Consider the following 26,063-nt stretch of genomic DNA (forward strand, 5'->3'; position numbering starts at 1 on the left):
CAAGAAGGGTAAGAGGTTAAGTGTGCACTCTGTGTGTATATTGGGGTGGGAATTCCAGACGTGGAATGGGGCCTTCCAGATGCCCTGAAGAGCACAGTATGTAGCCAAGCGCAGGTAGTGGCTGAAGTTGGTACCAGCAAAGTTTTTTCACTTGAGACTGGAAGAGATTTTCTCAGACTTCTGGCATCTATCTGAAGTGGACGGGGCAGCCATTCTCTCTTGTAAGGTGAAGGTAGAGTTCACGATCTGTAGTATTGACAAAACCAATTGCAGATGTTTGATGCAAAGCTTAGAGGAAGGTCTGAATTAGAGGTTCAGACAGTTCTGTGGCGGTACAGGCTGCAGATTCTCGACCTGCATCATAGGGTGGAAGTCCACTATGTGCAGGCGGTGGCTGCACGGACTGTGTGGAGTGGACTTTTAAGGTATTATTATTAGTTATTAATATTATTATAGTAGTTGTTATTATTTTACAGTAGAGGTCTTGGAACAGTTAAAGTAGGAACACAGCCTGGAGAAGAACCAGAGCTTCAAGTACTCACAGAAAGCAAAAGCTGGCTAAGCCCAGAGTCAGTAAAATCTATGGCTGAAGCTAAAAATTTGGTGGCGTGCAGATAAGATAGATTAAACTCATGTTTTCTGCTGTTAAAAAAGTTTATCCTGTTGTGAAATTGAAGTAGATAGTTGCTTTGAGCTAACATGGGTAGAAGTAATACTTGACAACTGAAACCAACAACTGCTTCTTTTTACTGACTACTGACTTATGATACACTTGCTGAGAAGTTCAAGGGAAACTTGAATCTCATTTCTAATAGGTACTCAACACAGCAACTGTAGTTGGTGTTGATTCCATCTTCAACAGTTAGTAAAAATATTTATTTAAAGCTAGTGTTAGTAAAAAATAAAGTCATCTAAAGTAATACCAAATACTTCTTCCAAAGATTAATTTGAGCACTCTGTTCAAAAGCCCATACAAGGTGTAAATTGTTGTGGTAATATACTAGACCTCTCAGCAACAGACAGTCCTGAGCAAATAGACAGCTTCATGAGGAATACAGGCATTACTGATCACATGGCCACTTTAGTGACACTTGATACTGTAACATCCAAATCCACCAAAAATATATGCAAAATATAACTATTTAAAAATGTTGATAAAAATTCGCTTGATATGATGTCAAGGTCTGGACATAATTGCAGAAGTAATGAAAGGACTTCAATATGAGATGCTTTTAACAGTTTCAAAATCCCAAGTGATTCAGTCATATGAAAATGATACCCATGGCACAAGACAATCTATACCTTCACTGTGTGATAGCAATGATAATGTTACAAATGACAGTGCCACAGTAGCAGAGCTACTAAGTATGGTTTCTCAAACATCTTTCATTGTAGAAACTGTAGTAAATGTTCAAGAATTCTAATCAATAACAGCTGCCAAAATGAATAATTTGGAAGTAGATGCCTTAGAAAAGCAACTTTAGTCACTTAATGAATAAAAGACGTCCAGTCCAGATGACATATTATTTAGGTTCCTTTCAGAGTATGCTGGTGAAATAACTCACTTTTTAGCAATCATACACATCCATTCAGTCAAAGAAAGATCTATACTTGAATACTGGAAAGTTGCATGAGGAAGTAAGTAACTAAAAGCAATCCAGTGAATTATAGAGTCACTAATTGAGTACCCGATGTTGCCTGGGTATGTATTTATTCCAATCTTCTATTAGTCAATGACCTCCTTCCCACTCACTCTGTCCATCTCCTCCAACCCCAGCCCCCACTGTCTGTCCTTCTCCGAATCCCTCCCCCCCCCCCCCCCTCTCTTTGTTCATTTCCACTTCTGCTCTCTCAGTCCCTCTCCTTGTTCACCTCCACTGTTTGCCTATCTCCTACTCCTCCTCCCTTCTCTCTTCACGTTATCAAACTCACCACAAGAGGAGGCTGGTGGTTCTACCCACCACAGTATTTCTTTCCAGACCATAACTAATATGTGTCACAAACTGTGGTTTAAATGAGCTCCCTACACATGGCAAATATCTTTCACATATTTCATGCATATTTGTACACATATTTCACCAGCATCTGTAGCAAAATTCGTCTTCTAGTTTCATTTTTACACAACTCAATGTTTATGACATCATACCTCCTGAACTAGGTGCTCTAAAATGATACATTTTTGCATGTACACCCAGTCATATATGTTGCTATTGTCTTTGAAATGTGTCGTGAATAGAGTTAGTAGCAAGGAAGTAATAAATCAATGTCATGCTTCATGCAGCAGTGTTACTGCATGTACAGTGACAGTGTAGTAAATGATGAAACTTTTTCTCTTTCATAATTTTTCGGGGGCTGTCAGCAAGAAAAAGTTTCATAAGGGTTTGAAATTGTGTGTAAAGTTTGTTGCAAGTCACCAAGTGCTCTCATTCTCAAATACTGGGTGCCGAAGGTGCAGTTATCCATGTGTCATGTGCTATACTGCTTTTTCACCTCCACCACTTTGATAGTGTTTCTTACCCCCCACAGCGATTCTTTCCAGACAGTACATGATATGTGTACCACATGTGGTTGAAAGCAGTCCGGTGGTTTAGGAGGAGATGTGGAACATACATACATTACATACAACCCTTTTTATAATATGTATGGATATCATTGACAACAATATATAGTATAATTTTATAACATGTACTGTGTCCTAGCACTGAGCAATACTTTTAAGAAACAGGTCTATTGACACATAAGCAGTAGAGATTCATGAAATATTTTTTTGAAACATAACTGGCTCTTCATTCACATGAAGTAATGGGTGTTATTGAAAGGGGATCTCAAATTGATTCCCTAGTTCTAGATTTCCAGAAGACTTTTAACACTGTTCCTCACAATCAGCTTCTAATCAAATTGCTTGCCTATGGAGTACCACATCAGCTGCAAAACTGAATTGACGATGTCTTGTTAGCGAGGTCACAGATTATAGTAATTAATGGAAGTTATCCAGTGTAACTGAACTAATATCAGATTCCCCAAGGAAGTGTTATAGGCCCTCTACTGTTCTTTGTCTGTATAAATGATAAGACAATCTGATCAACCCTCTTAGATTGTTTGTTTGTTCATCATCTAGTGATGTCATCAGAACAACAAAACCAATTGTAAAATAATTTAAACAAATATCTGCATGGTGCAAAAAGCGACAAAGTGGCTGAACAATGAAAAGTGTGTCCCCACAAGTATTACATAAAATTTGTTAACTTTCAGTTACACAATAAATCATAAAAATGTACAATTTGTCGATTCAACTAAATACCTGGAGATTACAATTATGATCAACTTAAACTGTACCCATAACATAAAATATCTTATGGGGAAGGTGAACAAAAAACAACACTTTATGGGAAGAACACTTAGAAGATGTGACAAATCTAGTAGAGAGACTGTCTACACTACACTTGTCAGTCTTCTACTGGAGTATTGCCATACAGTATGCAATCTTTACCAGATAGGATCATAGAGGGCATAAAAGAAGTTCGAAGAAGGGCAGCTTGTCTTGGGTTATTGCTACGGGAAGCATCACAAATATGGTATGAGAGTCAGAGTGGCACTCACTGAAACAATGGCTTTTTCATTGCAACAAGATTTTCCCATAAAATTGCAATTACAACATACCAAAATATTTTTTTCATTCCCACCTATTTACAGAGCAATGACCATAATGATGAAGTACGAGAAATCAGAGCTTGCACAGACTGGTTTAGGTGTTCATTTTCCCAATGTGCCATTTGAGAGTGGAACGGTAGCGAAATAGTCTGAGTGGTGGTTCCATGAAGCCTCTGTCAAACACTTAAGAATGAACTGCATAGTAATCGTGTAGACATGGAATACAGGTAGTGGGCATACACAAGATTACTGTTAGCAATTATTTAAGAAGACTACAAGTCAATCATCCAAATATGGAATTGGAACTCCCAATAACTCCTTGTTCAACAAATTAAACAGTGGAAGCCACAGTGGTTGACTGACACATGCCCTCATAAAAAAAAAAGAAGTTACCCACGTGTGACACAGATATAAAGAAAATAACTACTGTCCATAAATAAATGTTAATGGAACGTCACAAGCTGACCACTTCTACCTAGCTGCAAACCAAATGTGAGAGAGTCATCTTACATTACTGGAAAAAAAAAAAAAATAAATGGAAGTGAATCTACAACTGTACAGTAACATCACATTCTTTTACATTCCTAAATACATTCACTGCCAAAATTATCTTGCACAAAGAAAGAGAGAGAAATAGAGGGCCTTATATTCTACTGGATCCACTGTACCATTGTTATTAGTGTGTGATTACAATATCAGAACAAATGAATAGTACATTATGCAGAATTTCTCCAGCGACTTATTTAGTTACCTCAATCTTTAAGAAAAGGTGTACACTAAGTGGGCATTAAGTCAAAAGTTCCAAAATTTTAATAGCTTACACAGTGAAATGTTTAGTTCTCATTTTATAAAAATGTATGATGCACTGTGAGAACACTTGGGTGCCACCTTGATTGATTCCATAAATGTTCTACAGGTAAAATATCAAACAATTTGGTAGGCAGGAGAAATGTAGCTATTTGAGGAAGAATTCAGGTCGCACCATTGCCATTTGGAGTTGCAAGTTTTTCTGTTGCAAAATCCCTCCTACAAACCTTTACCCGAGAGCCAGCATATGCGATAAGACTGCTTGTACATAGTGCTGCAGTGTCACCATGTGATGCAAACAATTACTTTATAGGCTCGTTCATTGATAAGAGGTGTGAGGCAGCATGAAAGGTAAGTGAGAAGGTGGGCAGAGGTAGTCCCATAACAACAGAAGAATTGAGGGGGTTACGATGACACATACATATAGGCCCATATCCAGGTCATGTGTTAAAATTGAACCAATCTTCAAATAACTTAAGGGTTTGCTGCCGGGTGACGTCGTCGACCACCGCCGATATTTCGACAGGAGCACACGCTGCCATTCTCAAGGCAGTTGTCCCTTGATAATGGCAGGTTGTGCTCCTGTCGAAATATCAGCAGTAGTCGAGGACGTCACCCAGCAGCAAACCCGTAAGTTATTTGAAAGTTCAATTCGCCAGGAAAAGTTAAGGTCTCACATTGAACCAATCTTCATCCCTAAAAAGATAATCTGGTTCATTTTTGTTATAATATATTGCACATCCCTTCTTTGCAAAACTAAAATCTGTCACTACAGTGACGGCTTGTCAATGGCAGGACAAATAATCAATATGCAAACACCAAACACCCCACTAAAAGTGTGGACAATGGTCCAAGTACGCAGTGGGTTGATCAAACAATACTGCAACTTACTTTAGGATTGAGAGTGACTCATGTTTAATCTCTTGATCCTTCCATTTCATCCAAACCTTTTGCCTTTGAAGCTATTATTTTGCCAATATAGGTACATATCTTTCTGTTGTGACATCAACTTCCTATCAAACTAATAGGATGCAGAATGTTGTGTTAAGGAACACAGGGAATTACTCAATGGAATGGCATCTTCAGAATGGGTAATTACTGTAAGTGTATCATAGGGATTGATATTGCATCTGCTCTTGTTCTTGTTATGTGAATGACCTGAATTAATGTGAATGACCTTCCATTACATATCTGAGACTCCGAAATAGCTCTTCCTGCTGACAATGCACATATTACAAACAAGCCTGAGTAACTTCAATTTGTGAAAAGTAAACATTTTCTTGAAAAATTAGTAACTGGTTCTGTGCAAATAGACTATCACTGAATTTAAATAAACCACTACATGCTATTCAGTACTGCACACCACCTGACCACATCATTCGAAATAATGCATCACGGTATATAAATAAATGAAGTAGAATGTTCTAAATTCTCAGGTGTTCATGTTGACAAGAACTTTTAGTTAAAGTCACACATTACTGATCTTTAATGTCTTAGCTCCGCCACTTTTGTGTTATAAATAACTCAAATTTTGGAGATCAAAATGTAAAAAAAAAGTTACTTAATTTTCCTATTTTCAATGACTAATGTCTTGTAACATCACATTCTGGGGTAACTTATCACTGAGGAAAGAAGTGCTTGTTGCACACAAACATATAAGAATGTGTTGTGTCCACTTTAGCTCCTAACAATTGGTCAGATTGACAACAGCCTCATAGTACATTCACTCCTTTATGAAATTTGTTATCAGTCAATCATGGTTTGAAAACAACATTAACATTCATAAATACAACAGTAACATTCATAAATACAACAGTAGAAGAAGAAATGGTTCACACTATCCATTAAACACTCTTAGTGTAGCACAGAAAGGAGCGAGTTATTTGGCTGTAAAATCTCTGACCACACTCTGTAATTTGAAGAATTTAATTACTAGTAAAATTCACTTCAAACACAAATCAAAATCTCATTGGCTCGACAACAGATAACTCCTCTTACTCCATAGAACAATTTCCCAATGTGTAGGTTGTGATCCACAGAACCTGAAACCTACTGACTCACTCATGACCAGAAGTTCCCTATTTTCTTCTACAACACATCACATTTAAACTTCAAGAGCTTTACCTAATGAGTCTGTATGTTGAGTCATTGAAGCAAGTTGCAACCGTCTGCCGTTACAGGGCTCCGAATTATAGTGTATAACACGGCAGTGTGCAACGTAACTATGTCGGTCCTTCAGAAACAGTGTGCTGTAATCGAGTTTATAACTGCAGGAGAGTTCAACACAGGGAACATTCCCTCTTTCCGCATGACAACACCAGAACACACACAAGTGCTGTGTCATCTGCAACAATCTGGCACCTTTGTTTCACTGTCATTGACCGTTCGCCATATTGTCCAAACTTGGCTCCATTTGGTTTAAATCATCTTTTGAAAACTTAAAGTACATCTTTGAAGACTTCAGTTTAATAGTGATGAAGCAGTGCATGCGAATTCAAGCATTCTACAGTGACAGTATCAACAACCTGGTCTCTCGTTGGGAGAAACGCATTCGTCACCACGGAAACAACATTGAGAAATAAATATGTAAACATGCTGAATGAAGATGTAAAATATTAATAAAGTCTGTTTCATTTAACCCTAGATTAATAAATCATCATAAAATTTACAACTGCAACTGGTATCTCTTCGCAGTTTCCACCATTCTGGACACACTAGTGACACATGCTCTTGAGTACCTACGTGGCAAACATTGTTTTTAACAATGGCTCCAGTAGTGCTCACACGGGTGCCATGTGATCCCAGTTAGTTTAATCATAGACAATTGCTTTTAGTGTGATATCAGTTTTATCTAGACGATAAAGGAAAGGATTTGGCTGTAAAGCAACCACTTTACTGTGTCACAATTTTTGAAAATTGTAACCTGAAGGTACCTACTGACGCAAACCATAGTGACTTTACTGAAAGTATTTTAACACCCAGGGCAGAAGATTTTATTCACCATGTGGAATTTTGGCTGTTGTCGCTCAACTTCGAAAATTATATATCTACTATACTTAGCATATTTGTTTTATCACTTACAATTTATCTTAGGTGAAATATCAAATACTCACAGTTAAAAGAATGTTAGTTTATATCACAATGGCCCTCTCTGGTGCCAATCTCATCTTTTGTTACTGAAATTTGCACCATATGAATCTGGCTTAATTTCATTTTGACACTAACATACTGTGTGATTTGCTTGAAGATGCAGGTAAAGACACAGACCATGGAGAATTTAGTGAGGAGGAAAATTTTCTTGAGGAATACAATGTGTATACAGATGACAGTGAAGTAGGTACAGGCTTTGAAGAAGCAAATGAGGAAAATGAGGAAAATGAGGAATGTGAATAAGAATCCTTGGGTGACTGTGCTAGACCAAGCTAGGTCTCACGATGTAATAATAAATTGCCATGGCTGTAAAACAGGACAGTTTGTACTTATTTTGTATGGAACCTAATAACTGTAAATCACTAGCGCATAACCCATAAATTATGACTTCCTCTGAATAAAATTTGTGATGTGTTAGTAACAAAGTAACATTTTCCCTCCTTTAGTGCCCTCGAGTTAAAAAAAGTTTTCAGAGTTTTCAAATAAAAATTTTGGAGCCCTTACTCTTGAGCACACCATTGCATCACAGTTCATGAAAGTAAAAACATTTTCTGAGTATGCCTCCACAATTTTCGCATCATTTCCATATTATTTCTCTCTTTCATTTATTAATAGAGAGATAGAGAGAGAGAGAGAGAGAGAGAGAGAGAGAGAGAGAGAGAGAAAGTGTACTTTCATTGCCACCTAATATGAGATATCATTTCAACAGCTGCAACACCACCACATCCTCCACAGCAGATGAAGTAGAGTCTTATATCGTAATGCACCCTGGTGCTGATGATATCTTAAAGTGATGGAGAAGACAGGCCTAACTGCAATTGCAAGACATATTTTATGTATCTGCAGTAAGTGCACCTTGTCAATTGTGTTTTAGTAAAATTGGCATTAACACACTGCCATGGCCAGTTAACAGTAGAATGTGTCAGCCATCCGCTGCTGATCAACATTATCATAAATTTTCTTCTCTTGTGAACAAGTAGAAAGTGTGATAAGTTACTGCTGTGAATATATGTTTTTAGTTTGTTTCTTCACAAATATTTCAGTAATAGAATTTGTTTAGTGTGTATGTAGTTTCCTATTAATGACAGGCAGAATAAATCCTCTGTTTGGAACAGAATTATATTTTTTGTGCAATTCTATTGAAATATCAAATTATTTTCCACCTGCTCTACAATGTTTCTTGGAAACATTTCTTCTGCGCAGAGGCACGTTGAATGTGTGCCATGAAGTGAGGCAATGAAATGAGAGATGAGACATCAACACAGACTGCTCATGCTTGATTATTCACATATCCCGAGTCTGGACAACAGATGTGGGGTGAGTATGTGACCAAGCAGAGTCACTTGGGACCGGCAACAAGTGGCTGGGTCCCCTCCTTCAGCAGGCAAATGGTAACCAGCAAACAGTGTTGTAGCAATCTAGTCTTTACTGCATGCATACAGAAATTATGTAGTATATGCTGGACAACACAACCTAACATCAGTGTCACTGTTATTAACAGTCTGCAATAGGGTTGTAGTGTTTAACCAAACTAACACATCTTGTCTTACAGCATGCAGCTGCTGCATTACAATTGCTGTTTGTTCCTTGATAAATGTATCTATATCTTATCATTAAAGGGAATTACTACCATGTATTCCAAAATATCAACCAAATGACAGTATACATGTAGACTGAAGTAAATCAGCAGCAATTGCAATGCATCTACTGCTTAGACATTAGTTATTTAATGAAAATAAGAACTAAAAAATGTGGACACTATGGACTGAAACAACTGCAGCTTCATCCAAGTACTTTAAGAATCATCTGGACTCTTCCATTACATAATTGTACACACAGTTTGAATATTACAATTCAGCACAAGGAAACTGAAGTTCTAAGAACTATCTATTTCCCACATTATCATAAATGTCACATATACGGACTCTTTCTTTCATTGTTCTGTTTATGTTGCTTCTGACAGAACTGGTATTACATATTTCACTTAGTACAAAGTTCCCATGTTGAAAGTAGTGAACACATTTACATACATCCTAGACACGTAGGTAACCTAAGACACACACAAAGACAACAAACATGTAAGCACGAGAACTGGACACTGATGATGAAATTAGATATGGGCAGTTTAATAGCTCTGCTGTAATTTCACTTGCAACATGGGAATATTCACTTTTACAAAGAACTACCACCTGTAGTGTAGGAAACTTCCATGTACAAGTAATGCTACAACAAGTAGAAATAAGAAATTCCACAAATAAATTAATGTTGCCGTCTGAGACCCATCAAAATTAACAGAAATACTAAAAACAAATGTAGACATTGATATGGAAGACAAAATCTTTTCATTACACTTTTATCATTGTGCTGTACTCCTGTCATTCCTCCCTGCCTGCCTGCCTAAGGTACACACAAGAAATATACATGTTCTAGGAGCCCAACAGCTGAATTCAAAATCTTAAAAAAAACTTGGCCTGTGGTATTAGTCCAGTCAACAAGGAAAATTAAGGGGGGGGGGGGGGGGAGATCGTGTACACTCAAATTTTCCCTCAGCACTAGGGGGCAAGTGTCATGAACAACATACTAAAAATCCTGACTAGTGGGATGGGCGCAGGTTTATGGGTCAGTTTTCAATTTTTATGTTTTTTTTAGTAATTCTAAAACCACAGCTCGCAAAAATTTTTCCCAGTAAAAAATTAAAATACATTAGAATCAGAGTCCTATTAAATTTTTTCTCCAAGACTGATTATTTCCACATTAAAAAAAAAAACACACACACACACACACAAATTATTAAAAATATTTACCACATCTACGTGCAATAGAGCCATATTAAGGGATAAGTTTTATTCCGGGGGGTGGGGGGGGGATGTAATAGAGTAGAGTGGGTGATATGTATGGGGTAAGAGTGGGAGAGAAGGTAGGTCACCAAATTGTGTTCATGCACTTCCCTCCTTCACAGGTTTGCAAACTGAAGACTGAGCAGGTGACTTCCCACTCCATCTAGCACACATCATAATCAACTACAGGCTGTTTCACAAAGTTACATGGACCCTCCACAGTGCGCCTTACAAATCACTGATGATGCAGTGTGCACACGTCCTGGGAGTGTTTATTTTGTACTAAATGCATTGACACTATACAGAATGCACATATGAGTTACTAATCACACAAACAAATGTAATGCATATGGATAGATTCTAAGTAAATTTCTGCACAATGTTCTACACTGACAGAGAAAAAGCTGATTATTAGTCATCCTGTACAGCAGCTGTTTTATTTTTCCATGGAAAGCAACTTTGCCACCATGAGTGTTGCTTGCTTTTCAGTTTAGACAGACACACTATACCTCACCAGCATTTCCTGTCCAGTTCCCTTATGTGAACAGACAAAATAACTTCACTGAGCTCTTGTTTGTATGGTGTTCTTTTCAGTTCATTAAGTGAGTTTGTATTTTCAGTCGTTAACTGAGTTATTGTGTAAAGAAGCTAACTCTCCTCCTGTCCCAAGTGCAAGATGATGTCAATATATATTCTACAATGTGGATTTCATTGTCTCCACTATCACTGTACAGAATAATTTTCACAGCATGAGGGATATCACATGCATCACCCCAGCTTAGCTCTCCCAACATCTAAAGAGGCCCCACAGGCTTAAATTGTCTCCTCCTGGGACAGAAGTAGTTCACCTAGGTGTCACAGAACAGACATTTTGACTTAAGCGAAGCAAAGCATTACAGCAGATTTCCATTCTAGACTTTAGGAGGATCAGTCCCATTCCATTAGACATATTCACACCCATCTTGGAAGATATACTGTAGATATGTAGTTTTGGCTTCACTCAGTGCAGCACACTCTACAAATTTCAACAATTCCTGAATGGAAAAGATTTATGCAGTTTTATCAGTAACACAAGTAACTGTGAGAGGACTGCAGTAACTTTTCAGTCACTCACTAATTCACCACAAAGTGACTGTAACAATTACACTGCTTTAAAATACACTGTCAGTGACTGACAGCAGGAAGGTGAAATATTTACCAATCCAATCCCTTTCCCACCAGCACTGCATATGCATTTAAACACTAAACTAGTGAACCCTGCAATGCTTTGCAATTACTAAATATGCATCAGAATTGTACATATATCCTAATCTCCTTCCCTCCACTCTCTCTCTGCCCATCTCCTCCTCCACCCCCTCCAATCTCCCCATCTCCTCCTCACCCCTCTCTGTCTATTCTCTCCCCCCCCCCCCCCCCACACCCCCTCCATATCTTCTTCCTCTCTTGACCTTTCTTATTTTTACTGTAAATGAAACCTCAGTTGTGGAATTATGTCACTTAAAATCAATGGGTAAATCAGTTCAGATCATTAATACAAGGGGTACAGGAGAGACTTCTCCAACTGCTGGAGCTGTGAGGACAGAAGCTTCAATGCCAGTATTTCTCGAGGTTTTAAGGGATAGAATTGCAAAGTTTTGGTCTATTCAGATTGCATAGTAGTATTCTGACTGTAAGTCAGTAAGCCATAAACACAACATTCCTCTTTAATCTGTAAAATGGTTTAAACACCATGATATCAAAGTGTAAACTGACTGTGAGAAAGAAAACAAACCCAAACATTTTCACAGCACAACATTTTTTCTCGCAGATGATTTTAACAGAAAATCTGTATATTGTCTGTTGTTTTAAAAAAATTATAACCGATGTCCAACTAAATGTTAGTAGAATGTTGTGAAACAGCTTGAAGTAAAATGATCAAGACCAGAGATTTTAGGTAACAATGTCAAACTATAACTTGTCTCTATCCTGGGTGTTTCAGACAATGTGTATGCCTTTGTAACTTACAAAATAATAGGTGACAGGAATATTTATTGAGATAGGTTCACATAAGAAATATTACACTTCCTGTAAGGTTATGAACATAATTTATCGAGTTACTTTTCAGTGCATTCAGGAACATGGGCACACATTTTAAAACCTCACTTACATCAATGTTCCATCACCAGAACATCCATCTGCACACAGCCAAGTATATGTACAGCACGTTGCATGCACCCCTAACACTGACTGTTTCTAGTTCCCAAAAGAAAAGTGATAGAAATTTGATTTACACTGATTTGTACAGAGCTGGTTTAAATACAGAAGATGCGCTCTATTTAAAAAATTTTATTTCATTGCAGTAACACACTGCAAAGCACAATCTCTCTCTCTCTCTCTCTCTCTCTCTCTCTCTCTCTCTCTCTCTCTCTCTCTCTGTTTGTCTGTGTTTTTTCTCTCTCAAACATTCTTGTCACCTAGTATTTTGTATGTTACAGGGGCATACACTATCTGAAACACACTGTATAGCAGTATAGACAAGGACTCCCCATGCACATCCGTGTACTGCGTCATCGGTGATTCCTAATCCTCTGAAAGGGCGTGGCTGACTTCCTTCCCCATCCTTCCCTAATCCGATAAGACCGATGACCATGCTGTCTGGTCTCCTTCCCCAAGCAACCAACCAACCTATACACGTCTTACACCCTCACCACTTGAACTGTACCCTTCTATCTTCTCATTCTTTCGGAGACCCCTTATAACTTTGTTACTTCCTGTGATGTAGTAGGAAATTACATGTTCAGTCTCAAGTTTGCAGACCTATGGAGATGGGAAGTGTATGAACACAATTCAGTGGCGTACCTTCCCTTACGTTTCTACCCCCATACATATCCCCCCCCCCCTCCTTTCCACCCTGTTACACTCCCCCGGAATAACATTTATCCCTTAATATGATTCTATTGCACACAGATGTGGCATACACATTTAAAGTTTCTTAACCTACATCATATGACAAAAGCAATTTTATACTACTAAAACTATTTTTAATAATAGTGGTTTTTTCCATTTTTGGACACACAAACTATGTCCTAGAGAAAAAAATAATAGGACCTTCTTTGTAGGTAATTTAATTTACTTTAATTCTTTATTGGTAAACATTTTTACTACAAACAACAGTTTTAGAATTATTTGAGAAAAACAAAAGAAGGGACCCACAAACTCACCACACCCTAACAGTAGCACCCCACCACTCAGGTTTTGTAATATATTATTCAGGACTTTCTCCTAGCAATATGCAAAAATTTGTGCTAACGATTTTACCCCCTGTAACTGACCTTTTTGGTTTTTGTTAACTTGGTTATATACTCAACACAAAAAAGCTGTCTCCCAGTGCCATGAGCCTGTCTAATATTTCATTTGTAGAATTTGTGAGTAATCAAAGTTTCTGAGCCAATAGCCTTGCTGAAGTGGTAACACCGGTTCCCATCAGATCACAGAAGTTAAGCACTGTCGGGCTGGGCTAGCACTTGGATGGACCATCCGGTCAGCCGAGCACTGTTCGCAAGCGGGGTGCACTCAGACCTTATGAGGCAAACTGAGGAGCTACTTTATTGAAAAGTAGCGGCTCCGGTCTCAGAAACTGACATACGGCTGGGAGAGTGGTGTGCTGAGCACATGCCCCTCCATATCCACATCCAGTGACACCTGTGGGCCGAGGATGACACGGCGGTCAGTCTGTACCTTTGGGCCTTCATGGCCTGTGCGGGAGGTGTTTAAGTTTCTGAAGTAGTTACGGCATTATTTTCTGCAGCTTTACAACAGCATCCGTAAAATGAACATTGTCAGAACAGAACAATACTGACACTGACTATACCAAAAGTTCTACACTGACTGAATGAGCTCACTGACCACATCAATTTACAGTCATTTGATGGCACTCACACAGTTATTGAGGTTATTTTTCATCATTCAGTTTTCAGTGACACACACTTTGATTTAGGTCTGGTATTTTTACTTTTGATTCAAAGTGTCACAAGTGTTAGCCATTTTGTAGCAGCAACTTAATTTTTTTTTTTATTTGACTAATATTCATACAGTCTGGGTATTAGAACTGAACATAAAATACATATGGTGCTGTGTACACTGATGGGAGGGAGGGAGGGAGGGAGGGGAAATTAACTGATGTAAGATGCAGCGATGTGAGGAAGCCATTCACTTTAATTTGCTATTTTATTGCTTTCTGTACTGATATTATGAAACCTTTTCCAATAAACATATTTGTCTCATATCTCTGGGTACAATGTGAAACAAAATTTCGAAGAACCACGAACATTAAAATTTTCAGTCAAATTCGTGTACTACTGGGTGAAGCATCATCTTAACAAAAGCAAAAGAACAAGGACTCCAGTGCACCCAACACATTGATAGCAAAGCATGTACTGGTTCTTTTCTGCATACCAGTTCATCACAAATTTCAAAGTTTATACATGTTAATTACCTCCAGTAGTCCATAACAAAGAATAAGAAATAGAACCTGACCATATTGGTATGCTTTGTAGTACACATGCCTCTAATTTAGGAAGATTATTTATATAAACTATTAGCCACTGTGAAAAATGTGATTCTTTCCCAAACTTTACTCATTATTAAAAAAATTTTCAGAAACTTCAATGAAATGACTGACTGAGGCAGTACAGTGGCATGAAATGTGCATCTCCTCTTAGACAGCAGCACAAATCTTCCTCTTGCCAATAAAGTTTTCTGCAATTTCCCTAAATTCCTTAAATCAAATGTGAGGACGATTCCTTTTAAAGGGCATAGCCAGTTTCATCCAACATCATTTCTCAATTCAATCTTCTGCCCCATCTCCCGCGATGATATCTTATGTGAGAAAATTACTCCCTAATCTTCCTTTCTTCAATTAATGATCAAGGAAGCACATGGAATGTTTCATGTAAACAACTAACATTTTTGCACCACCTGCATTGGAAGTGTGGACTCAGATTCATAGGGAGCAAGGTATGAAAGAACAAGCCTGATTGTAGGGAAAAAAGCTTTACTGTGGACTACAAATGAAACAGTAACCTAAATAATGACAGTGTTTGAAAATACAGATAACTGCACATCCGTGAAAGTGAAAGTTGGTACCAAATCTGTTACTGGTACCATTTTGCTCCTCCCCACATATTGCAACATGGTCCCATCCTCCACAGTATGCAGCACAACTGGTGGCTGAGACATTACTGAAGGTTATGCCACTAGTCCTGATATGGTACAGCTCTCAGATTACCTCCAATAACTTTGACAGGCATCCAACACCAATACAAAGTACTGGCCCAAAACGTGATTGCTCAGCTTCTTTGCTGAACCAATAGGAATATAAACCGAAGACATACATTGTTTCCTGACAGCCACTATGATGATCTACAATTATCATCAGGTGTCTGACAAATCCTGCACTCATTAGCAAAGAGAAACAAACACTGCTGAGGCAGGTCCCACTCTGGATGTTCCTTTGCCCCCCCCCCCCCTTTTGTATGTGTGTGTGTGGGGGGGGGGGGGGGAAGTGGTGGTGGTGGTTTGTACTGTTTTTCATAATGGACACCTAGAGGCCACATTTATCACATTTATCTGCCAGGGTCAACAGGGCTCTCCCAGTTGCCTTTTCCAAAAGTGTGCACATAGTTCTGTTGCCTCTGGGTGACCACTAGGAGGCAGATGTTGTGTTTCACAAGACTGGTTGAATGACAGAATAATGTTCTTGTGGTTATGTCAATTCAATGACCAACTTCCCATGATGTTAACCCTTCTTGTAGTACATAGTATGGACATTGAATCATCATTTGGGTTACCTTGATAGACAATAGCATCCAGAAGCCACACTGTCCCATCCACAGAGCACCAACATTTGAACTAGACTAAGAATTCATGTTTCTTTTACTTCCATTACAAAGGTGGCTGTAAATAGCAATTTATTGCGGTCAAGAGAACTGAGAAAGACTTCCGATGAAAATAGCAAACTACAAAAGTCATGACAGAGGTACAAAATGATTGAGTAATTAATATTCGAGGTGAGAACAAGAATCACTCATACGGTTGTAACTTCTATAGATAATGTTGTAAAGAATGAACAGCTAGCTGACAGTGGAAATTTGGTAGCAGAAATTAAACTTGAGTAAAGATGCAATGGAAACGCAGAACAGATAAGAGCACAGGTAGGTGAGGGACATTGTTTCATCTTGCAAGGGGGGGGGGGGGGGGGGGGAAGCACTCATAATAGTGCATTATGCACCACAAAAAAATAACCTTTGGGATTAGTATGGCTTCTATTCTGATCTATTTCACTTCTACTACTCGTTACCAATCACCTTATGAAAATCAGGAGGGTACTGTTTCAATAATAATGCGCAATGAGACAACGAAACACAATGGTGCCAGTAAGCAGCTTTGGAGCAATGTAGACGTAGGTACCAGTTAAGTAAAAACCACCAACAGGAACCAGCCACTTGTTAACTGTCGCCAGTTGCTGCTTTTTTACGATTTGTTAGACTTAACGTATATCTTTAGACAGCCAAGGTTGCACCATGTCAATTTAGAACAAAATAGTCTGAAATATAGGCCGTAAGTGCACCATTGTTGTTCTACTCATGCAGCATCACAATTAACTGAAACAATTACAAAACAGTACTCATATAATGGAAACACACAAAAAATATGGCATACATGCAGGCATGCAAGCAAGCTAGCACATACAAAATTATACACTGTATTTAAGCAACAAGAAACATGTAAACGAATTCAAAGTATCCTGTTTTGCACTTACTAAACACTGTAGAGAGAGAAAAAGCACACTTAGCAGGGGACATTGAAATGGACAGAATCATATATAAATACATATTTAAAAATATAACCTTTCTTTTCCTTCACAAATGTCATACTTTACATTCCACTATAATATAAAATACCAAATATAGTAATGTCATCACTGTGCCAGATGCTCTCATAACGTTACCAGTTGAAGGGAATGTGTCAAAAATCTTACTGCTCTATTTTTACTGGAGAAATACATCTTTTCTTAACTGCCTTTGAAATCCTTTCGTTCAGCAACACACATATTTTAATTCTCAATAAAATAGCAATTGGAAATTTTAGGTTGGTTACATAAAAATATTTACTCTCTGTTTCCTAATCAAATTGTTCTGTAATTTGAAATCAAATCCAATTAATCTCCCTGAAGATACTTAACTGGAAAACTTTTTTTTTTAATTGCATGACACATTTTCTTGATTTTTAAATACACACAGTGGTCCTCAAGTATGAATACAACAGCTGTGAGGTGATTTCCTGTGTCAAATGGAGTAAAAAACATTATACAAACTGTATTTTACCATAAGTCTCGATGGTGGTGTCCATTCTTTATCAGTAAAACCTCCAACAGTTTTAACTGATATCCTGAGTGTGATTAGTGAGCAAATTTGTGAATAATGTTTCATGGCAGCTTCATTGTTTCTACACGTCACATTACTGCACACTCTTTTAACATATATCTACGTGAGAATACAAATAATTGCTTGCAAAATGCACATCCATATGCATGGATTACAAAAATATATTCGAAGTGGCATCCACCAGATTTAACACACAAATTTCAGTGACGCACTGTGAATTATCTGATGCGAGTGAAAAACGTGTAGGGGTTGTGAATCTGTAATCTAGGCAAATTGCTGTCAGCCAGGTATTCATATATGTCTTTAAACAATTTCACAGAAAAATATTGTTAGTAGCGATGTCTGGAAAGCATGGTCACAACACAATTGGTTTCACTCTGTGTATACAACCTCCTCCAAATATTCTTGTAAAATGCTGACAATTTTGTGTGTGTAGGGGCTTCATTGTGCTAGTACCAAATATGCTGAAGTGTTTGCAAATCCACATCTTCCAACAGAATAGGCAGTACTGTCTCTTGTAACTGTTGATAAAAATGTCCAGGATAATAAAAAGTACCATTTAATTACATTGCTGTTGATAATGATGAAGCACCATGTGCACTTACATCACTTAAACACAGTTTAGGAAAGCAAGGTTCATCTCTGCTGAGACAAAAGCCAGCAAGCGAAATTGACTCAGTGCAGAAAAATCAGCTGATTTCAAAGATTTTTCGATTTCACAGTGACAAACTGTATCACTATTGTTGTCACAAAACTGTCCAAATCCTCTGGTATCTTGCATGCACTGTGCAAGTGATCCCATGTGTGTTAACTTTACCAAAGTCTTACTTTTTTACTGTATGTTTAGGTCCTTGCAACTGTATGTCCCAAGATATGAATGTGGGTTACTATGTGACAGTTCATATGATGTTTTCTATCTTGGTTCACATTTGTACACACAGCTCAGGACCAATCTGCATATTTATATTAAATGTGTGCTGTAATTATGACAATATCGTCAACTCCTATGATATTACGGAAAAGTCGGGAGACTCAACAGCGAAAGTTTGCTCACATAGCTGAAAATTGAGGACATTTTATCTTCCAAATGCACCATAAATATCACAATTCTGACTTGAGAAACATTAACTTACAAAGTACTAAGGCTTAATACTTTCACACAATAAGCACTTGAGCAGAAACTAAAAATTAAAATGCAGTTCCAAACAACTTAAAATTATATTTGTCCAGACACTGAGACCATGCAGTCAGATACCGAGAAAGAATCTGAAACCCCATGTAAAATTTCACATTCAGACATTTTAAATTAATTTGTTAATGAATCTTCACATCTGGAATGCAATCATAACTTAGCAAAGCAATATTTCTGCGATACGATAATTTCTCAAGGTCGGTACAGGAGAATCTTAATTGTCTCTAATCAGAGGGGTTTTGAACCTCTCTCCAACTAAATAATAGCACAATGTGTTAACTACTGAGGGAAATTTGGAGCTATAGAGTGTGGACATTGTTCCACCTTGATAATGGAGGTAACTAGCGACTTATTGCGAATCCAGATGTGCACAATCAAGTAGCGCTAGAGGGGCTTGAACAGCCTCATCATCCTACCAGTGGCTACAAATCAAACGAAGGTGACAGAAACAAATTTTCACATACCCTAACTTCTGCACCACCCAATACATAATGTCCCAATATGAGGCATGCTCAACAAGATAGTTCAGTTGTTACAATCCCTTAATCATGTGGTGCTAACTGATGGATGGGACACTTAATTACTCAGTTTCATTTGAGAGATGGTGACACCTTCTCCTACCTGTCAATGACTATTGTGGCTACAATTAGAATGGGAAGCTTTTAAGTTAATGATCACATTTTGTTACCTTTATAATTCTCCAGGATTCCTTAAAGTTTTATCACTCAGCACCGAAATGTCTTGAATAACTTGAGTACCTTAGCATCCAGAAGTCAAGCATAACTGAGGAAAGAAATTTGATCTTCAAAGTATGGAAAATCACTCAATGACCCAAGACTTCCCATCACTTGGAGCAGTTTCAGTAACATAATGTGTTCTCAAAATGTCATTTCAAGGAAATGAAAACGGTTCTGAGACACAGCAAATACTTATCTGAGGACAGTCCAAGATATATGACAATTTATCACTTCATAACAGAAGTGCTATCTGGTTCAACTGGATGATAAAATCCAATTATGCCTGCAAGCTAATTGTCTGTAACAGCGGTTTTGCAAGTTATTGTTAGACTGGATTGTGAGCTCAGAGAAGTTGGTCTTGGGTGCTAGAAATCTAGCATACATGATCCACTCGAGGCTATGTGGAATTGGGGCTATTTAGTGTGGAGCTGACAATAGTGCGTTGTGCGTGGAGGAGTGCTTTCCACAGTAAACATCTGCTTCAGTGGAAGATATTTTTTCCATTTTATTTATAATTTTTTAACATGTGTGTCTGGATATATTATGTGAATGGAAGTCAACTGACTGGCTATAGGTCAGTTTTTTATGCTTCCTTGACAGGATTTCCATGATTCACACTTGCATATTTAAGAATCTGCTTCACTAGTGGCCTGTGATGAAATTTATTTAAGTTGTTTGATTTTCATTGCACATGTATTGTCAACAAACACTGAAAGTATTTCCTCACCCACTTACGTTTGTTGTTGATATACATGTAACGAAAACTAAAAAAGAAGAGGACTTTTGCCAGAGGCAACCAATGAAGCAGATTTTCACAGTATGCAGGTGTGACTGCTTCACCAGGTCTTGAAGGAATGCCTCACATGAATGTTGGAACCCTAATGATGGAACATTTGCTCCAAAATAAGAAGTGGAAATAAAAACCTAAGAACCGGACATACAGACTCACTTTCTGGGTGCCAAACAAAACAATTACAGATTAATAAAAAAGTACATCTGATGTCAGAAACTTTCTGATTATATGTATTTGGCATTGCTGTAAGCTAAATGTCTTGCAGTTACCTTTTACTTGGTTCTGTAACCCTTTTGACATCCTGTTTAGGAAATACTATGTTTAACTCTTTGATGTCTGTGTATTTTTTCTACAAAGTCAGGAAGTGTTGTGTGTATCCATTAATTATGTAACTTCAAAAAGTTATGAGACTGGATGAGTTACTAACCAATTAGATTTTGGGTTAAAGAAGCAGAATGTTTTCATAAATACACTTTAGTCTCTGAAGTTCAAAATATATCGAAGATAGCCAAGACACATCCCCATTGCTATTGGTGGTGGTGGTAGCAGCATACATCTCAGTAATAGTTACAATTTTCATAATTGTACAGAAATTACAAATCAATATCTAGTGGCAAGTAAGGCCCATACCGACATCTTCCCATTCCATTGTTGTGGATGCTTAGTGAGGACTGAATACAAATTTTAGGAGCAATAATGAAAAATTTAACCCAAAAGTAGAAACTGTTATGCAAACAGTGTTCAGACAGAAGGAGATGATAAATCATAAGTATGTTCATGAATATTAAAACTATCCTACCAACTACTTCAGCAATGAACACCAAGTAATAAAAGTACATTGCTAAAAATTTATTAAACATTTCATAATCAAGAAAACTGAGATTTAAGTTTTCAAAACTAATTTACACAATTACTCAAACTGTGTTTCTGCATTGAATTGAAAAATAATGTGAACACTGTATCTATAACAGACAAGATATTTTTAAGTATTAGCTTGATACCAGATTTCATACATAACAATGCATAAATTATTTTACAAATCTCAGTTTTAAGAAGTGAGGTACAAAAAGAGGAAGCAATACTTTGTAAATTCCATTGTTTGTTCCAAATTTGGTATCTGAGGTCATCATTGTTAACTAAGTTTTTACACACTATTACTATTTCTGAAAAATAATACCTGTGCCAGTATGGAGTTCATTTCAGTTTCTCGACAATTGTTTTTATATGTACAATAAGTTTTACATTTAATACCACCCACTTTTTCCTCTCCCAATTATTACACACTACACAGCATACCCAGCTCTGTGATGCCCTTAGTACAGAAACTTCACTGTAATAATTACTTGTAGTCAAAAGGGAATTGTTACATTATGTTATCTTACATAATAGGAATTTCACTCCTCATTTTGATAATGGAATATGTAAGGCAGAATACAAACACTATTGGGTAAAGACAACCATATGAGAGAGAGAGAGAGAGAGAGAGAGAGAGAGACAGAGAGAGAGTAAAAGATCAGTCCTCCAAACTGAGAATAAAGTTTACTTACACTGATACTAATTACCTGAAATATTATCAAAGATGTACAAAAGTTGGCAGGAAAAAATGTGTAAAAAGATGATAAGTGGTATCTGGTGATTGGATCATCTATGATATTGACCACTGATGACATAATTACTCCAATCATTAATGCAAATGTAGTCATAATTAACAGCCACAAATACCTACATTATGTGACTGCACTGTGTAACAACATGGCACACTCACTGAATCAGTAATGTGTATTCATGGGATGAAAGGGTGAGGGTGGAATGGTTGGAGGGGGGGGGAGGAGGGGGGGAAGAAATGTTCCAATTGTTCTCTTGCATTATGCAGAAGAGATTTTATTTTGTTTTACTTTAATACTGAAGAGTTTTTCTCCCTTATAAAATGACACACATTACCTCAAACAATTGCCACAGTAATATGATTCAATTACACACAATCAGTAAAAGCTAAATTATTCAACATGTCTTTTTACATGTTGATTGTAATATAAATAGTTTGACTGCTATAGCTGGTGAAGAACATAAAAAGTTAAGTTAATCTCTTACATACACAAATATTGTGAAACTATGTTTCTTGACAAACTGATTATTTTGAATGTAAATGGCACTGTTACATGACAGACTGTCAAGCTAATATTTTACGTCCACACTCTCTCTCTCTCTCTCTCTCTCTCTCTCTCTCTCTCTCTCCCCCCCCTCCTCCTTCTCTTTCCTTCCCACCACACTTACTCTCCACTCTCAGCCCCCACCCTCCCCTCCTCTACCCAAATCATGTTAACTATATTAGGCTTATTATTTTACTACAGAAAAGTTGAACAAAAAGTAAGCTTTGTTTTGCACACTTGGATTTATATTTTCAGACACTATTAAAATCCAAGCAAGCATGTAAGGAAAGAATTATATGGAGGTTCTCAAATGCTTTTACTATGTAAAATAATCATTTGAGCAATTCTGATCTTTTTTAAGGCATTCACAAATTGTCTAAAGAACTTCTGAGGTATCTGATCTGCACAGAACATGCATTTTAAAATGCATGTCACACAGAGTCATCAACAGCAGCAGTCACTAACAACAGTTCAAAAAATTTAAAAAAGATAAATAGTTTCATTTCTGTGATCAAATTTTTGATCACACAATTGCTGTTATGAAACCCTCAAAGAAACTTGGACCTACTCTTTTTCATGTATTATTATTATTATTATTATTATTATTATTATTATTTGAAGTATTACAACTAAAATGTTACATAGTAATGCCTAATGCTTTTATGTAGTGTTTCCTAAAAGGTATTCGACTTCTGCTTTTGATACACACAGAAGACAGTTACAAGCAGTAGCACCTGAAAGTTGTATATATTATAGCTGCCAAAGATCACAGTCATTAAAAAAAGTAAAAATCTCGTTCTTCCTTATACACTGTACATGCCAGTGAATCATGAAGTAAACATTCAACAGATTTTTCGTTCTACTTCTCAAACACAACAGTGGCGATCACAGCCAAAAAAACTAATCCCTGTATAGTATTAATCCCTGTATGTAACTATTATTTCTGCATTTTAGAATTCTTGACAGTGTTCAAAGCCACCAATTTAAGGAATCAATGATGGAATTATTTACACAGGTATACATCTTTACACACACTAAAGTAATTGCAATTGCAACATAGATTTCTATGAAAAATTATTGGTCAACATTTTTAGATTCACTTTCATACCCTTTTCTCCAGCCCACCCTTCACAAAACACATATACACATGCATGAGGCACACAGGGGAGGTGCAGGAGAGAAGATAAGGTTTGATTTATGTATTTTTGGATAGAAAATGCTATACAGAAATCACACAATTCCTACAATAGATTTCTAGAATTTCTGTAATTCAAAGTCTTTCCATTTTTTATAAAATGTTATAAGGCACTACAATATCTGATACACTAAAATAAACTATTTTATTATAAAGACCTGTGACTGTCTTTACTTTCCTTTCATTTCCAAAAGTAGAGGTGAAAGGGAATTAAAATATTCTTATCATAAAATTACAGTTTATTATGTTTCATCAAATTTTTGTAAGTATGAGTAATATGTATAATATATATATTATGTGTAATAAAGATACTTATTACAGCAGTACCGTCAGCAGCACAGCTGCCATTTTATGTACAATATCAACAAGGTATGTGCCAATAATATTGGCATATACCCAATTTGCAGTAAGACTTTACAAGTATGGCAGTGCATTGATCAAATTTTGAAATCCATTCTTATAAGAACATGTGATGCAATGTGAACATAAAAATAAATTAAATTATAGCAACAGAAATGATTAGCCCATTGCCTACAAACATACAGATAATTAAAAACTTATAAAAAAACTTAAGTTTTTAAGTTACCCGATTGCATCCTATAAATACTGACTGACAATATGAAAATACCTAACTTCTTTATTCATATTTAATATCAATATAAGTATCTAGTAACATTTAACAACTGTTTATTGATTAACAACATTAGAACCCTTTACTACATCAACAATAAATTTAAGGGGAGTGGCATTCTCTGCCACCTCAAATGTATTAAAGTTCATCTAGTTATTCGTAATAATTATTATTTTTCCATTATAATGGAACAGCTTCCCAGTTCACATTTTGTATGCATATGCACATTAGGCAAGGGGGCCTAATTAATGTAAAAGCATTGAGACATTTCCACTGATTGCAGTCCATCGACATAAAATTTTGATCGAAGTGTTAATTGTTTTGCAACAATAGTGATAAATACCCACAGGCAATTAGCAGTTCAATATATCAGATTTAAAAAAAAAATTATATATATATATATACATATATATATACATATACATATACATATATACATACATACATACCATAGTGTAATACTTTGGTGTAGTGCGATTTGAGCTGGATGTACGTAAGCTACTGAATAGTACTACATTTGTGATAATTTTCTAGATGTACAATTCTACCACTACAATGTGTTGGATGGTCATATTTCTGAAAAGGATACCCTAAGCGTAATGCTGGAAAGCTGCTTATACTTATATCATTTCTGTTTTTATTCATGTTTTTTTTTAAAGCAGAGGGAATTAAATAAAACTATCCAGGTACCTGCATAAACTTTGTTGTACTTGGCAGTGATAGTTGCTACAAGCAAAGTTTTTTCTCGAGTTAAAAATTGCAAAATTAAACAATTTTAAAACTATTGGCCATTTGTAACATTGAACTAAAGTTTGCCTTTCTTTAAGTTTTGATATTTTAGTAAATGTTTAACTGAATCAAAATTAAAAAAAATACTAATTCCAAATGTTAATAAACACAACAACATGCAATAACACAGCGACTCAATTCGTTAAATTTGTTGACATACTGGCCAAGCAACTCGCAATCTGTGAAAAATCAAACTCCAAGTTGCCATCATGCTGATATTGATGGACTCATGCTACTTGTCAACAGCTGAGAAAAATCAACAGTGATATTATGATTTAAATTTAAGAAAAAATATTAAAACATTCCTGACCAGCACACTGCCTTGCCAATCAAAAACACACCTATTATTTACATTGCAAGCCAATAACAACACAATACAGCAGCAATAAATGTCAGTCTAATATTTAACTCTATACATACGTACAGATACATATTTAACCTTTGCAGATTTAAGCACAGGTTTAAGTAACGCAACACCAGCCGGTCGACCGTCTCGGCATCAGCTTGGGGTAAGTCGACCCAGTAACAGCCGACGAGCACTCTGAGATCTTATATGATAAGAAAAATGATCAAAAGCAGCACTGCACGCCCGGATTGTGTCAAAAAGATATCAAAGTTTGAAACAGGCAGGCGACTTTCGTTTCTAGTAGCGAAAGAAAATTTTAATAACACACACCACGCACCTTTTCCAGCCGGCGTTTAACACA

The 26,063-nt window shown here is 36.8% G+C and overlaps 1 protein-coding gene across 2 annotated transcripts in view; it reads right to left on the bottom strand.

The window, feature by feature from the left end:
* The window catches only part of LOC126248628 (plasma membrane calcium-transporting ATPase 2), a 401,953-nt gene that overhangs the window by 12,199 nt on the left and 363,691 nt on the right, over window positions 1-26,063 (bottom strand). The gene's annotated exons all lie outside the window — the stretch shown is intronic.

The sequence above is a fragment of the Schistocerca nitens genome, chromosome 3 (genome assembly GCF_023898315.1).
Source record: "Schistocerca nitens isolate TAMUIC-IGC-003100 chromosome 3, iqSchNite1.1, whole genome shotgun sequence".
Lineage (NCBI taxonomy): Eukaryota > Metazoa > Arthropoda > Insecta > Orthoptera > Acrididae > Schistocerca > Schistocerca nitens.